Source organism: Schistocerca nitens, chromosome 1 (genome assembly GCF_023898315.1).
Source record: "Schistocerca nitens isolate TAMUIC-IGC-003100 chromosome 1, iqSchNite1.1, whole genome shotgun sequence".
Taxonomy (NCBI): domain Eukaryota; kingdom Metazoa; phylum Arthropoda; class Insecta; order Orthoptera; family Acrididae; genus Schistocerca; species Schistocerca nitens.
Window position 1 is genome coordinate 588,741,050 of NC_064614.1, and position 13,778 is coordinate 588,754,827.

A 13,778-nucleotide genomic window follows, 5' to 3' on the forward strand; every position below is an offset into this window, starting at 1 on the left:
TTTCGTCGAGATTCCAGCTCCGAGGTGGGTTGGCGAAAATACTCTGCGAATAGTTCGCGAAAGTGGCCCAATAGTTTCGATGTCGGCGAAGGGTGTGGTGCTGTGATTGTAGACACGTCCGGAAGTACGCCGGATCGATTATGTCGTCCGGGAAGAGATAGCTGATAACAATACAACTTAGATGATGGAAAGAAGGTCGTGTCGGGATATATCAGCATGGTAGGAGAGACGTGATGTAGGGGTACTCGGAGGTAGAAAGCCACGACCTCCTGCACGAGAGTCCACACTGCTGCTACTGCCCACACTCAAAACGGTGTAAGTCTATATCTTCGACATTGCAGTTGAGGTATTGGGGTGAGTCCGCCAGCGCGATGCGGTGCGGTTTCTGTCTTTTAGTATATTTTCCGTTGACGAGAAGGCATCATGTCGCGCTGCTGTCAGCAGTGTGGTATGGTTGATGGATGGTTTTCCAAACTGTAGGCAATGAAACCTGGGGGTGACGTGCTTCGACAGGTTTCGGGGTGGGAACGGTCGGAGAAGGCGGTAAATATCTCGGGTGGTCGTCTTCCTGGTCCTGGGGAGCTCGGTGCATATGTATAAAAAGAAGCAGCCGGTGTGCGACTTCGGAGGTGGAATGTGTGTCAAAGACGTCGGCGGGCGTCTGGAAACAAGTGCGAACTCGGTGGTCAGCATTCCAGTGAAACTAGTATTTTGGGTGTTCCATAACCAGAGCATAGTATTGGTCCTGGCCGTTAACCAGATCGGTGCCACCATCCCGCTTCGGTAAGGTGAGGGCATCATACTGGACTTTGGAGATGTGTCCGGAACATATAACATTCCCGAAAACCGCCATTGTAGCAGTGACGGGCAGAATCTGTGCGAGGTGGGGTAGCCAGGCTACATGAGTATTGACGAAGGTGACTCTCTGGCTCATATTCAGCAGGCTTAGTAGGTGATTCTGTATGTTTGCCCGGGTGCGTTGCGGTGGTGCCCGAAAATTGATCGTAGAGATGCGTCGAATGTCTAGAGTGTACACCAATCCGAGATAATCCATCAGTTGAATGAGGGGCTGCGCTGTCTGTGGGAAGGCCACGGTGGATCTTCATGGCGCATGATTTTCCGACATTCGTTGCGCTCCCTGCATTGTAACGGGTAATCCATTGCATCGTAACTTGTACGTCGCCCGCTGAACTTACGACGCGGGCCAATTCGTCCAGGTAGGCTCGGCAGCGAAACACATGGTCCCGTAATGGCATAAAATACTGTTAACAGTGAGCAATCCTATTGTACTGGGCTTTCGATCCGTGTTGGTTCCGTATGGAAGCAATTTCACGTGAAACATGTTTGAGTTGCACAGCTAGAACGCGTGCGAAAATCTTGAAATCGGAATTGAGAAACGTGACCGGCCGATAACTATCGAATCGTGTTCCTCCTGCAGGTTTCGGGACTGGTATGATTGAGCCTTCCATGAAGTTTGGTGGTGGGAGTGCCGCGCCGGAGAAAAGTCCCCAGTACATGACTCTCCATCGTGGCAACATCAAATCTTGGAAGGTTCTTCCGGGCCGGAAGACCGATTCAGTGATCCTTTGGCCACAGCGCCAAGGGCATCGTGGGTGGCCATTTCCACAGGAAGGGAGGTTGATGTCGCGGCGTTTAGTGTGCATTCGATCTCCTGGGGACCCTCAGCAATAGCCAATGTACCAGCCAGTTCTTCTTGATAGAGGCGTCTATAGCGCGTTAAGGCATCGGCAATGAGAACTTGCGAGTCAGCTGTCGTCCTTGGTTCAAATGGCTCTGAGCACTATGGGACTCAACATCTTAGGTCATAAGTCCCCTAGAACTTAGAACTACTTAAACCTAACTAACCTAAGGACATCACACACACCCATGCCCGAGGCAGGATTCGAACCTGCGACCGCAGCAGTCCCGCGGTTCCGGACTGCAGCGCCAGAACCGCTAGACCACCGCGGCCGGCTAGCTGTCGTCCTTCAGCTTGGTGTAAAGTTGACATTAAGACCTGTCGGCATTGGTGAACATTTTGAACGATATGATGCGTGGAAGATTGTTCGCCGTTAATCCTGTCTCGGCTGCGTGCTCGTATAACGGCTCTTTCCAGTCGCACCTGGTCAAGGTTAAAATTTCTGCCTTTATGCGCTGAGCTTCTTTTAGACGGTCTGAGGACGGGATGTGATCCATGTGCTCGCGTATAGCGCTATAGTAGAAATTTGTTGTATGGTGATTCCACCTCGCTTTGGCTCTGCCATAGTGTGTCAAGGTGCACTGGATGGCCGGTTTGGCTCACACTAACCACCATTGCAGTGTGGTCTCGTAAGGCATGATCCATTTAACACGAGCATACCACGTGTCTGTGACCTGCTGTCGACATTCAGGGTCCTGCATAGCGTGACGTTGAGTTTCCAAGGTCCTGCACTGCGCCATGTAGATTGTCTACGTAGGTCGATGGCACAGATTTAGATGTCATGGTACGAAAAGGCAGGCGGTCAACGTCCCGCATAAAAAAGAACAGATTTTAGACCGTCATGGATATATATTCTATCGAGCCGGTTGGCAGAGTGGCTCGTGATGTGTGTATGCCCTGTGTGGTCACCGTATACCACAATCCAATGGTTCCAATGGCTCTGAGCACTATGGGACTCAACATCTGAGGTCATCAGTTCCCTATAACTTAGAACTACTTAAACCTAACTAACCTAAGGACATCACACACATCCATGCCCGAGGCAGGATTCGAACCTGTGACCGTAGCGGTCACGCGGTTCCAAACTGAAGCGCCTAGAACCGCACGGCCACACCGGCCGGCTACCACAATCCAATTGTCAACACGACGAAGGCGACGGACGAGGAAGCGAAGTTCCGGACTTGTGGTGAAATATGGGTATTGGTCTGTACGCTCAATAACACCGTTGCAATCTCCACCCACGATGAGCTAATCGTGTCTGCCGAGAAATAAAGGCGTGATCTCTTCTGCGTAGAACTGGAAGCGATCCCTTTGTTTATCTGTACCCGACGGGACGTAGAGATTTATGATTCTGATTCCCTCAACTGTTATGGCTACTCCTCTTGCCGTTGGGAGGTGTACGACATCGGAAAGTGCAATCCCTTCTCGGAGGAGGATGGCTGCGCCTGTGTGTTCCATATCCGCCGAGGCAGCGTACGTGTCGTATCCATAAGACGCGGACCAAGTTGCTGCCCTCAGTTCTCGTAGTAAGGCGATGTCGATGCCCGCTGCTCTTAGCATATCTGGGAGCAGTTGAAGTTTAACATGGTTGTCGATATTATTGGTGTTCAGCTATTCGTTATATAGAGCCTGTTGCGGAGCATGCTTTCCAACCAGGTAACCACCATATTCATTTTGAGGAGACGCATGTACTAGCGGCCACAAGCGGATATTACGAAAGGCTCTACAGAGAGGCAATCGAAATGGCCAAACATCCTAATAATTTCAGTCAGCGATCGACGGCAGCGGACAGCGGCCAATTGCACTGACGTTTTCAGAACACGTGACGTCATTCCTCGGCGCGGGAGCGCACGGACACGGAATTTAGCGGCAGTCAGGAGCGAGCCAGTGGGTGTGTTGCATCTTCCATCGAGCTACAGACCCCCTTGAAGATGTCCCCCGCAGATGGGGATGAAACGTTGGGAATTGACACAGAATTCATCAACTGACCACGGCATAACAGCCCGGATAATTATAATGGACAGTTCAGAACGTAGGCACAATTTAACATAACAGTCACGACAATGCGGCTCTTTTTTGTTACTCACAGCGACAGCAGCGCGCCAAGCCGCCAGCAAGCGACACTTCTGAGTACGGAAGCAGATGAGTGCTAATACAATCGTTTACACTAATTTGTGACATAATATAATAGGGAATCCAACGGCCTTGCCGTAGTGGTAACACCGGTTCCCATCAGATCACCGAAGTTAAGCGCTGTCGGGCTGGGCTAGCACTTCGATGGGTGACCATCCGTTCTGCCGAGCGCCTTTGGGAAGCGGGGTGCACTCTGCCGTTGTGAGGCACACTGAGGAGCTACTTGATTTGGAAGTAGCGGCTCCCGTCTCGTAAACTGACATAGGACCGGGAGAGCGGTGTGCTGAACACATGCCCCTCCTTAAACTTATCCAGGGACGCCTGTGGGATGAGGATGACACGACGGCCGGTCGGTACCATTGGGCCTTCACGGCCTGTTCGGGCGGAGCTCTAGAATATAGTAGGGAGTGTGAGTAGTGCCATAAAAATAGGCAATAACTCAAAAATGACGCCAAATTTGTAATTCTTTAGTTTCCTAAGCAACCTGGGTAGCATGAAGCGGAACATTACAGTACAATTTCATTACGTTTCTCTTGAAAGTATAGATATTTACTGAAGAATGTCATTTTTCTTTAATAACAAAAAATTACTAGTAAACATCAGAAGATCTCATCTTTCGCAAAAAGACGTTGTATATCTTGCCAACAACGTGAAGCTTTGTTAGCTACATTTTTAGTCAAATCAGTGAATTTGTCACGTAGAAAACAAGTTTGGAATGTAATACCTACATTATCTAGCGTTCTAAATAAGCCATCACACATGTAGCTGAAGGCAAAACCAACAGACGTGATGATAAAACGTCAAAAGCAATAAAACTGCTTCCCAACACAGAAGAAACCAATTCCACAACTGTTGCTGCATCTAAGCCACAAATGGCAAGAATCTTCAATACATTCTCTTTTGAAGAAAACGCAGTTACGTTTAAAAAACTATTTGTATATTACAAAATTGAGTGAAGTGAAACAATGGGTGAATCATTAGACTCCATACAATTTCTTTACGTGGCAAACAAAGTGTCTGTCATAATAAGAACAGATAAAAACTGAAGTATATGCTTCTCCTGCCTAAAATGTGTGTTATATTCTCATGCTTTCATCAGAATAAGCTGCCATTATACAAACATTCGTAAATACACCACTGGCCATTAAAATTGCTACACCAAGAAGAAATGTAGATGATAAACGGGTATTCATTGGACAAATATATTATACTAGAACTGACATGTGATTGCATTTTCACTCAATTTGGGTGCATATATCATGAGAAATCAGTACCCAGAACAACACCCTCTGGCCGTAATAACGGCCTTGATACGCCTGGGCATTGAGTCAAACAGAGCTTGGATGGCGTGTACAGATACAGCTGCCCATGCATCTTCAACACGATACCATAGTTCATCAAGAGTAGTGACTGGCGCATTGAGACGAGCCAGTTGCTCGGCCACCATTGACCAGACGTTTTCAATTGATGAGAGATCTGGAGAATGTGCTGGACAGGGCAGCAGTCGAACATTTCCTGTATCGAGAAAGGCCCGTACAAGACCTGCAACATGCGGTCGTGCATTATCCTGCTGAAATGTAGGGTTTCACAGGGATCAGATGAAGGGTAGACCCACGGGTCGTAACACATCTGAAATGTGACGTCCACTATTCAAAGTGCCATCAATGCGAACACGAGGTGACCGAGACGTGTAACCATTGGCACCCCATACCATCATGCCGGGTGATGCGCCAGTATGGCGATGACGAATACACGCTTACAATGTGCGCTGACCGCGATGTCGCCAAACACGGATGCGACCATCATGATGCTGTAAACAGAACCTGGATTCATCCGAAAAAATTACGTTTTGCCATTGTGCACCCAGGTTCGTCGTTGAGTACACGATCGCAGGCGCTCCTGTCTGTGACGCAGCGTCAAGGTTAACCGAAGCCCTGGTCTGCGAGCTGATAGTCCATGCTGCTGCAAATGTCGTCGAACTGTTCGTGCAGATGGTTGTTGTCTTGCAAACGTTCTCATCTGCTGACTCAGTGATCGAGACGTGGTTGCACGATCCGTTACAGCCATGCGGATAAGATGCCTGTCATTTCGACTGCTAGTGATACGAGGCCGTTGGGATCCAGCACGGCGTTCCGTATTACCCTCCTGAACCCACCGATTCCATATTCTGCTAACAGTCATTGGATCTCGACCAACGCGAGTAGCAATGTCGCGATACGATAAACCACAATCGCGATTGGCTGCAATCCGACCTTTATGAAAGTCGGAAACGTGATGGTACGCATTTCACCTCCTTACAGGAGGCATCACAACAACGTTTCACCAGGCAGCGCCGGTCAACTGCTGTTTGTGTATGAGAAATCGGTTGGAAACTTTCCTCCTGTCAGCACGTTGTAGGTGTCGCCACCGGCGCCAACCTTGTGTGAATGCTCTGGAAAGCTAATCATTTGCATATCACATCATCTTCTTCCTGTCGGTTAAATTTCGCGTCCGTAGCACGTCATCTTCGTGGTGTAGCAATTTTAATGGGCAGTAGTGTATTTGTGCATATCGCTATCCCATGACTTGTGTCATGTCAGTGAATATCAAGCAATACAGAGGCCGTTTCGAACGGGAGACGACTGTTAATTTTCAAGCCGGTATCCCTCGTCCTGTAATGAAATAGCCTCAGACTAAACAGAAAAAAGTCGGTAAAGAGAGAGTCACTGCGCACTGTCCATTCCTGGCGTCGCATGTTAAGTGCCACTTGTAAAATCAAGACAAGTAGCAATTTTCAATTAGTTCAATAGTTCTTGTAGTGAAGAATCATCCATTTACGCACGTGGGTCGACACAGTATAATCAGCTCTTGGGACTTTTCAATGGGTAATAATAGAACCTTAATTATCACGTCAACAAAATAATGTTACTTAATTAATTTTGTTTGTCGTTTGTAGGTGCAAAATGGAGTTGATTTGCATCATTTTTAGGCTGCTATAGCAACGTGCTACATCACAGTGGCCCAAGTATTTCATTGTGTAGTGGGACTGCAGGAACTTTCCTTGCAAACAAACAAATTCCTTGCAAACAAACAAACATTGATCAGGTATTCGTCTTCGTGGTGTAGCAATTTCAATGGGCAGTACTGTACTTCTTCATGAGTAAGTTACAGCTTACGTCACTGAATCAGTGTGATTCGAAATTTTTTACATTTATTTCGTAATCATTCCTGTCTTCTGATATTAGAAGACAAACAATTGGAGGAAAAATATAAAATACGTATTTCGTAAATCACGCACAAAAGAGACGAGAAACGAATATTATCCTTACGACGCACATGATTGTGCTTTCTCACCGTTTGGAGCACTGGTGTCCCGACAGTTGTCAAACGGTAACAACTTCCGCAGCAGAGAATGTCGTGACAGTATATATTAGACTGTGTGACGTGGGGTTTTCTTGAAAATTTTTTGGTATTCTGTGCAGAGGGCAGTGTAAACAAATCTGGGTGTGGCGCAGCGCCGACCTTGGGAAAGCTCCGGCGGCGTCACTGTGTGACACGTGCCGCGCAGACTGGGCTTCGCGGGGGCGGCGGCGCCAGTGGGGTGAAGGGCGGTCTGGTCTGCGCGTGGCTGCGGAACCAGGTTAAGGGCGGAGGGCGGCGGGAGAGGCCGCGGGGCAGAGCTGCGCGCGCAGCTCCGCCTGCAGGCAGCGCCAGCGCCCCTGGCCGCCCGGCTGCCCGCCTTGCTCGTCCTGCATGTCACAGCAACCAGTATTTTTAGCTCCAGTTTAATTTTGTGACCAAGTGACTTGTCACTAGTCGACGTCACCACCACGCTACACAGACGCACTATTGCGACCGCGTCCAGAGAATTTGCCATTTGCAGTACTCACAGCAATTAGACGAGCTGTGATTCGTCTGCGTGTTATCCGCGGCATTGCCGGCCGGAGTGGCCAAGCGGTTCTAGGCGCGACAGTGTGGAACCGCGCGACCGCTACGGTCGCAGGCTCGAATCCTGCCTCGGGCATGGATGTGTGTGATGTCCTTAGGTTAGTTAGGTTTAAGTAGTTCTAAGTTCTAGGGGACTGATGACCTCAGCAGTTAAGTCCCATAGTGCTCAGAGCCATTTGAACCATTTATCCGAGGCATTACCTTGCGGGTGGCGAGATTCGCCGAGCAGGCACAGACAAGGTGCAAAATCCGACCGAAAACCATACGAGAAAGAGAGACAGTTTAAGAATTTACCGGGTGAGGTACATCTTTTAATCCTCGTGTTCCTATCCTCTATCTACGAGAAAATGCTTGAAGATGCTTCTCTCGATTCGCGAACGTTAACGCATGCTGTAGTCAGATTATGACCCTGCCGTCAATATTTATACTACAGTGTGTAATGCATATTAAGGAAAACTATCCGAGTTATCAACAGTATGACATGCGACATAATTATAACACAAGAAACAAGCAGGACCTAGTTTCTTTCCGATGTAACTATAAAAAAACACAAAAGTGCTTCTTATACAAGTCCATAATATTTTTTAATGCCATACCCCAACATATCAGGGATCTTCCAATTCAACAACTCAAAAAAAAAGTAAAAGACTTTCTTCTTGAGCTCAGCATTTATGAAACTGATGAATTTTTAATGGAGGCAAAGAATATGGTATGACTACACTTTGTGATCAGTTTTTATATGCTTGTATATATGAGTAAGTCTGTAATTGGCTAAATTTACTATGCTATATCAATTTGTACCAGAAGTTTCTCTGTTTTGTATTTGTGTGAAGGTACCATAATTATTTGTGTAATATTTATATTGTGTAATATTTTTCTTGTTTTTATAATTATTTGTGTAACATTTATACTGTGTAATATTGACTTTTGAAATTCCTCAGATGATCACTGAGGTCTCTACAACAATAAAAATCAATCAATCAATCAATCAATCAATATTTCTGCAGTGTCGAAGCAACAACACAAAGAAACGATTATATTTTATTTATTAATTAATTTATTTATTTAGACTGATCAGATTAAGGCCATCAGACCCTCTCTTACATCGGACCAGTGTTCCACACATGCAGCATTTCACACATCAGTTACATCATGACAATAGTTTAAATAAGAAAATTAGATTACTCTAGTGACAATATGAATAAAGACTAATGACTAAGACCTAATACAGTAAATGCGGGCAGCGTTTTTACAATAGGTGCTATACATACAGATTATGATAAAAGCAATAACAATAACAGTAAAAAAAATCTAATAATAATGATAAACATGAGAAAAATTGGCTATAGTAATGAAGATTTGTGCAGATGTACATTAATAGCTTGGTGTGTAAAATGTTTACTAGTATAGCGAGTTTTCGGGAAGTGAGATTTAAGGAGGGGGAAAGAGGGAAGTAATTAGGTGAAGTGCATTCATGTACAGGGGAAGGCATTACTGTTGCTTAAGTAGATACGACATTAACTGTTTTCTGAAGCCGGACATGTTTTTAAGTTCTCTAACATAACGAGGAAGGTTATTCCACAGTCGGGTTCCCGCTACTGTAAAGGACTTGGAGAATGTGACTGAGCGATGCAGTGGAACTGTAGGGAAGCAGCCTACTCACGCTGTAGTAAATGCATATCAGTCTTTCCATTGTGTGCCAGCCAGTCCTGTAACTAGCTCTGACGTCATAAATGTTGCGCAATACCTTAAAAATCAAGCAAATTACCTAAAACTGTTCTATCATGTCAGAAATAATACTAAATTAATGTGTGTTAAATATCAGTTCGATAACTTAAGTCATTTCCGAAATTTGGACGTTTTTCTGCAAAAATAATTGGCGCAACAGAAAAGAGCTAGAGACTTCAAAATTTATATTTAGATTCATCTTTCATATTGATTTAATAAAAACAGTACTTTGGATTTCACAGATTAAGATTTTAGTGGAGATTCATGATTTTGTGGTTTTCGTCTCAAAACTGAAGGAAGCAAGATAGATTAAGTTGACTAGTAATTAAGGCTAGGATGTTTAGATTTAAATAGGTTGGAGGTCCGCTATGACTATGAAGATGTGTGAAGTTTCTTTTGAATACCTATAAAATTCTAGCAATAGCGGATCTCAAAAGGGACAGTTCAGAGCTCATCTGCTGCGTGCAGTGCAATTAAATTAATTCTCTCGCCCACAATACTTAACTTAGCCACGTCAAAATTTTATCATCAATACTTACCTGCGTGCTGAATGCACAGTTAAATTAAGAGCTTCATCGGCCATCAGCAAGAGAAGCTATAATTTATTATGTAACTTGAAGTGGTGCGTTACTAGCCCAGCGGCTAGTCGGGACAGCCGATTTGATCAGGCGTTCCCTCAGCCGTCCGCACCGCGGCTTTATATAAAAGAGCGCTGCGCGAGGAAGCAAGGCCCCAGTTCTCTCCAGACGCTGAATGACACGCCATCTGTGTCGGCAGTCGCGTCGCGTCAGTAGCACTGCTACAAACAGCCTCGGGTGCCGTATTCAGTTACTCGAGATGCGCGTAACCATGAAATCATTTCAAGTGATTTTCATTTTCTAGCTTCAGTTTGCGTATTGTCGTATTTTCACGTGCCGTCGCGGGACAGACATTCTACCAATTATTTAGCGTGGCGTTTGATGAAATACTCTCATCAAATTATGGCGAGCATTCTTTTTAACATTTAATTCGGACCTTTATAGTTGCATCAGCGCATTAGACTCTGAACTGCTCTGTTAGTTAGGTTGTAGGGATATTGGTGTTTTTCATATGTGAATTTGAGAATATACTCAACTATTTTGAAAAATCGTGTTTGATTATAAATTCCGGACAATCTCCTGATTCCTCAGAGCTACAAGCTGCAGCTATGATAGATTTCTCAGATAAAGTGGGCACTAGGAACTCTGTTTACAAGCTTCACGTTTTGTTAAATCGCTTTCTGGGGGCTAACACGTAAATAGAGAGCCAGTGTTGAGAACGGCGAAAGACAGCATTAACAATATTCTAATAGCCAAAAACTGATTCAACAAACAAACATTTGTACAGCAATCGTATTTACCAATTCTTACTCGCCGCCCCACAGAACAGAGAGGATTTTTTTATGATGGTAACGTGTGTTTCTGTCATGTTGTTCCGACATAAGCGTTAAGAACGAGGAGAGATATGAGGGACAGTGTACATTTATAAGGCAGTAGATGAGACAGAGTGTATGGAAATCTCTGCGTTTGTCTGCACGCAGCCAGGACAATTTTGCATATGCTGGTGAAATGTGATCAAAAAGTCGAACGTCACAGATATATCGGATGCAGGCATTCATGACCAGTTTCAGACGTCGCGAGTTTTCCTGAGAGAGGCCTTGTAGGGTAATATCGCTGTAGTCAATGATTGGGAGTATAAGCGCTTGTCTAATTTCTTTTTCAGTTCGAAAGGGAAGAGTTTTTTTATATTTTTGTAGGACATGCAGGGATGCTGATGCTTTTTTGCACACTGCAGTTACGTGCTGTGCCCAATTTAAATTTTCATCTACTATTACTCCCAGACTCTTTGCTGAGAGAGAGAGAAGTTAATACTTGTTCCATTTAGGATAAGAGATGGTACGGATTCCCAATGTTTTGGGCTAATGAGCTTAGAGTGACCAACCAGTACCGCTTGGGTTTTAGATGGGTTTAGTTTTAGTCCTATGTCCTGTGCCCATTTTGATAGTGCATGGAGGACAGTAATGAAATTTTCAATAGCTTTCTTAAGATAGCTTGGTTTCGCACTTAGATACAACTGAAGGTCATCAGCATACATATGATATTTGCAATAGGTCAGAACCGATGACACATCATTGACATACAGAGAGAAGAGTATAGGACCTAATACTGAGCCTTGGGGAACGCCTGACACTAACTGCCGCCATTGTGATTTTATATTCCCAGATAGAACGCGTTGCTGACGAGACGTCATGTATGAGCGAAACCATTGCACTGCACTTGATGAAAAATTTAGACCACTAAATTTGGCTAGTAAGATGTCGAAGTCGACAGTATCAAATGCTTTGCTGAAATCTAAGAAGCAAATGATAGTCGCTTCTTGTCTGTCCATGGCAAGTTTCAGGTCATTTGTCACCTTTATCAGTGCAGATGTTGTGCTTCGATGTTTACGGAAACCTGATTGGTATTCATCTAGTAGGTTGTTAGTAGTTAGGCATAAGTTAATTCCTGACAGTTGGCAGTGCTGTTGCCAGATTTAAACTACAAAGTTCAAACGGCTGCCGGTGGGAACAGTAGCCGCCTATGGAGCTCCGACAACAATGAGGCGTTACTGTAGAGACATTTACAAATTCCTGTAACATGATTGGTTGCAGTAGGTGTGCGAAGCTGCTGCGCCTATCCCAGTGCAGCTGTGCAGCCGATTACCAGCGACTCAACTATAGTACCAAACAGAAGTCTGTCTCTGACATCGTTTTTGCAGCTCGATCATGTTCATCAGTGGAGTTCTTGATGCTATCCATAACAAGTATTATTAACAGAAGAAACAGAGGAAATCCAATGAAGAACGGCGAGTTTCTCCACAGCACAGTTTCCTGGGCGGGAGAGCGTTATAAAGATGCCAAACACCAGTTCCAGGCGCTACAAGAGAGGCGTTGCTGATCACAGAGAGGCCTAGAGATCTTACGTTCCCATAAGAGTTGAATAGCATTTTACATCCTCCAAAATATTTCTTGCGAAATGATCACAACGACAAAATTAAGGACATTAGGTGTCTTACGGACCTTTACCGACAGTAATGTTTCCATGCGCCATTGGTGAATGGAATGGGAAAGGCTGAGAAAGTATCCTCCATCACAGACCGCCAGGTGGCTTGCGGAGTATAAAACGTAGACGTATATGTACTTCACTATGATACTGCAGGATCTCAAAGGTCGTCGGCCAGAGTGGCCGAGCGATTCTAGGCGCTACAGTCTGGAACCGCGCGACGAGATAACATCCGAAGTTCACTGAAGCTTTTTGCGGATGATGCTGTGGTATATCGAGAGGTTGTAACAATAGAAAATTGTACGGAAATGCAGGAGGATCTGCAACGAATTTACGCATGGTGCAGGGAATGGCAATTGAATCTCAATGTAGACAAGTGTAATGTGCTGCGAATACATAGAAAGATAGATCCCTTACCATCTAGCTACAAAATAGCAGGTCAGCAACTGGAAGCAGTTAATTCCATAAATTATCTGGGAGTACGCATTAGGAGTGATTTAAAATGGAATGATCATATAAAGTGGATCGTTGGTAAAGCAGATGCCAGACTGAGATTCATTGGAAGAATCCTAAGGAAATGCAATCTGAAAACAAAGGAAGTAGGTTCAAGTACGCTTGTTCGCCCACTGCTTGAATACTGCTCAGCAGTGAGGGATCCGTACCAGATAGGGTTGATAGAGGAGATAGAGAAGATCCAGCGGAGAGCAGCGCGCTTCGTTACAGGATCATTTAGTAATCGCGAAAGCGTTACGGAGACGATAGATAAACTCCAGTGGAAGACTTTGCAGGAGAGACGCTCAGTAGCTCGGTACGGGCTTTTGTTGAAGTTTCGAGAACATACCTTCACCGAGGAGTCAAGCAGTATATTGCTCCCTCCTACGTATATCTCGCGAAGAGACCATGAGGATAAAATCAGAGAGATTAGAGCCCACACAGAGGCATACCGACAATCTTTCTTTCCACGAACAATACGAGACTGGAATAGAAGGGAGAACCGATAGAGTGGCTTGCGGAGTATGGATGTAGCTGTAGATGTAGACCGTTACGGTGGCAGGTTCGAATCCTGCCTCGAGCATGGATGTGTGTGATGTCCTTCGATTAGTTAGGTTTAAGTAGTTCTAAGTTCTAGGGGACTGATGACGTCAGAAGTTAAGTCCCATAGTGCTCAGAGCGAATCTCCAAGGTCACCACGGGTGTGGTGAATCAAATACGCTATTTGACCGAATTCTTCT

At 45.2% G+C, this 13,778-nt stretch overlaps 1 pseudogene; it reads left to right on the plus strand.

The window, feature by feature from the left end:
* The first annotated feature begins 3,894 nt into the window (after nucleotides 1-3,894).
* On the plus strand, nucleotides 3,895-4,012 carry LOC126205998 (5S ribosomal RNA; annotated as a pseudogene).
* Nucleotides 4,013-13,778: the final 9,766 nt, after the last annotated feature.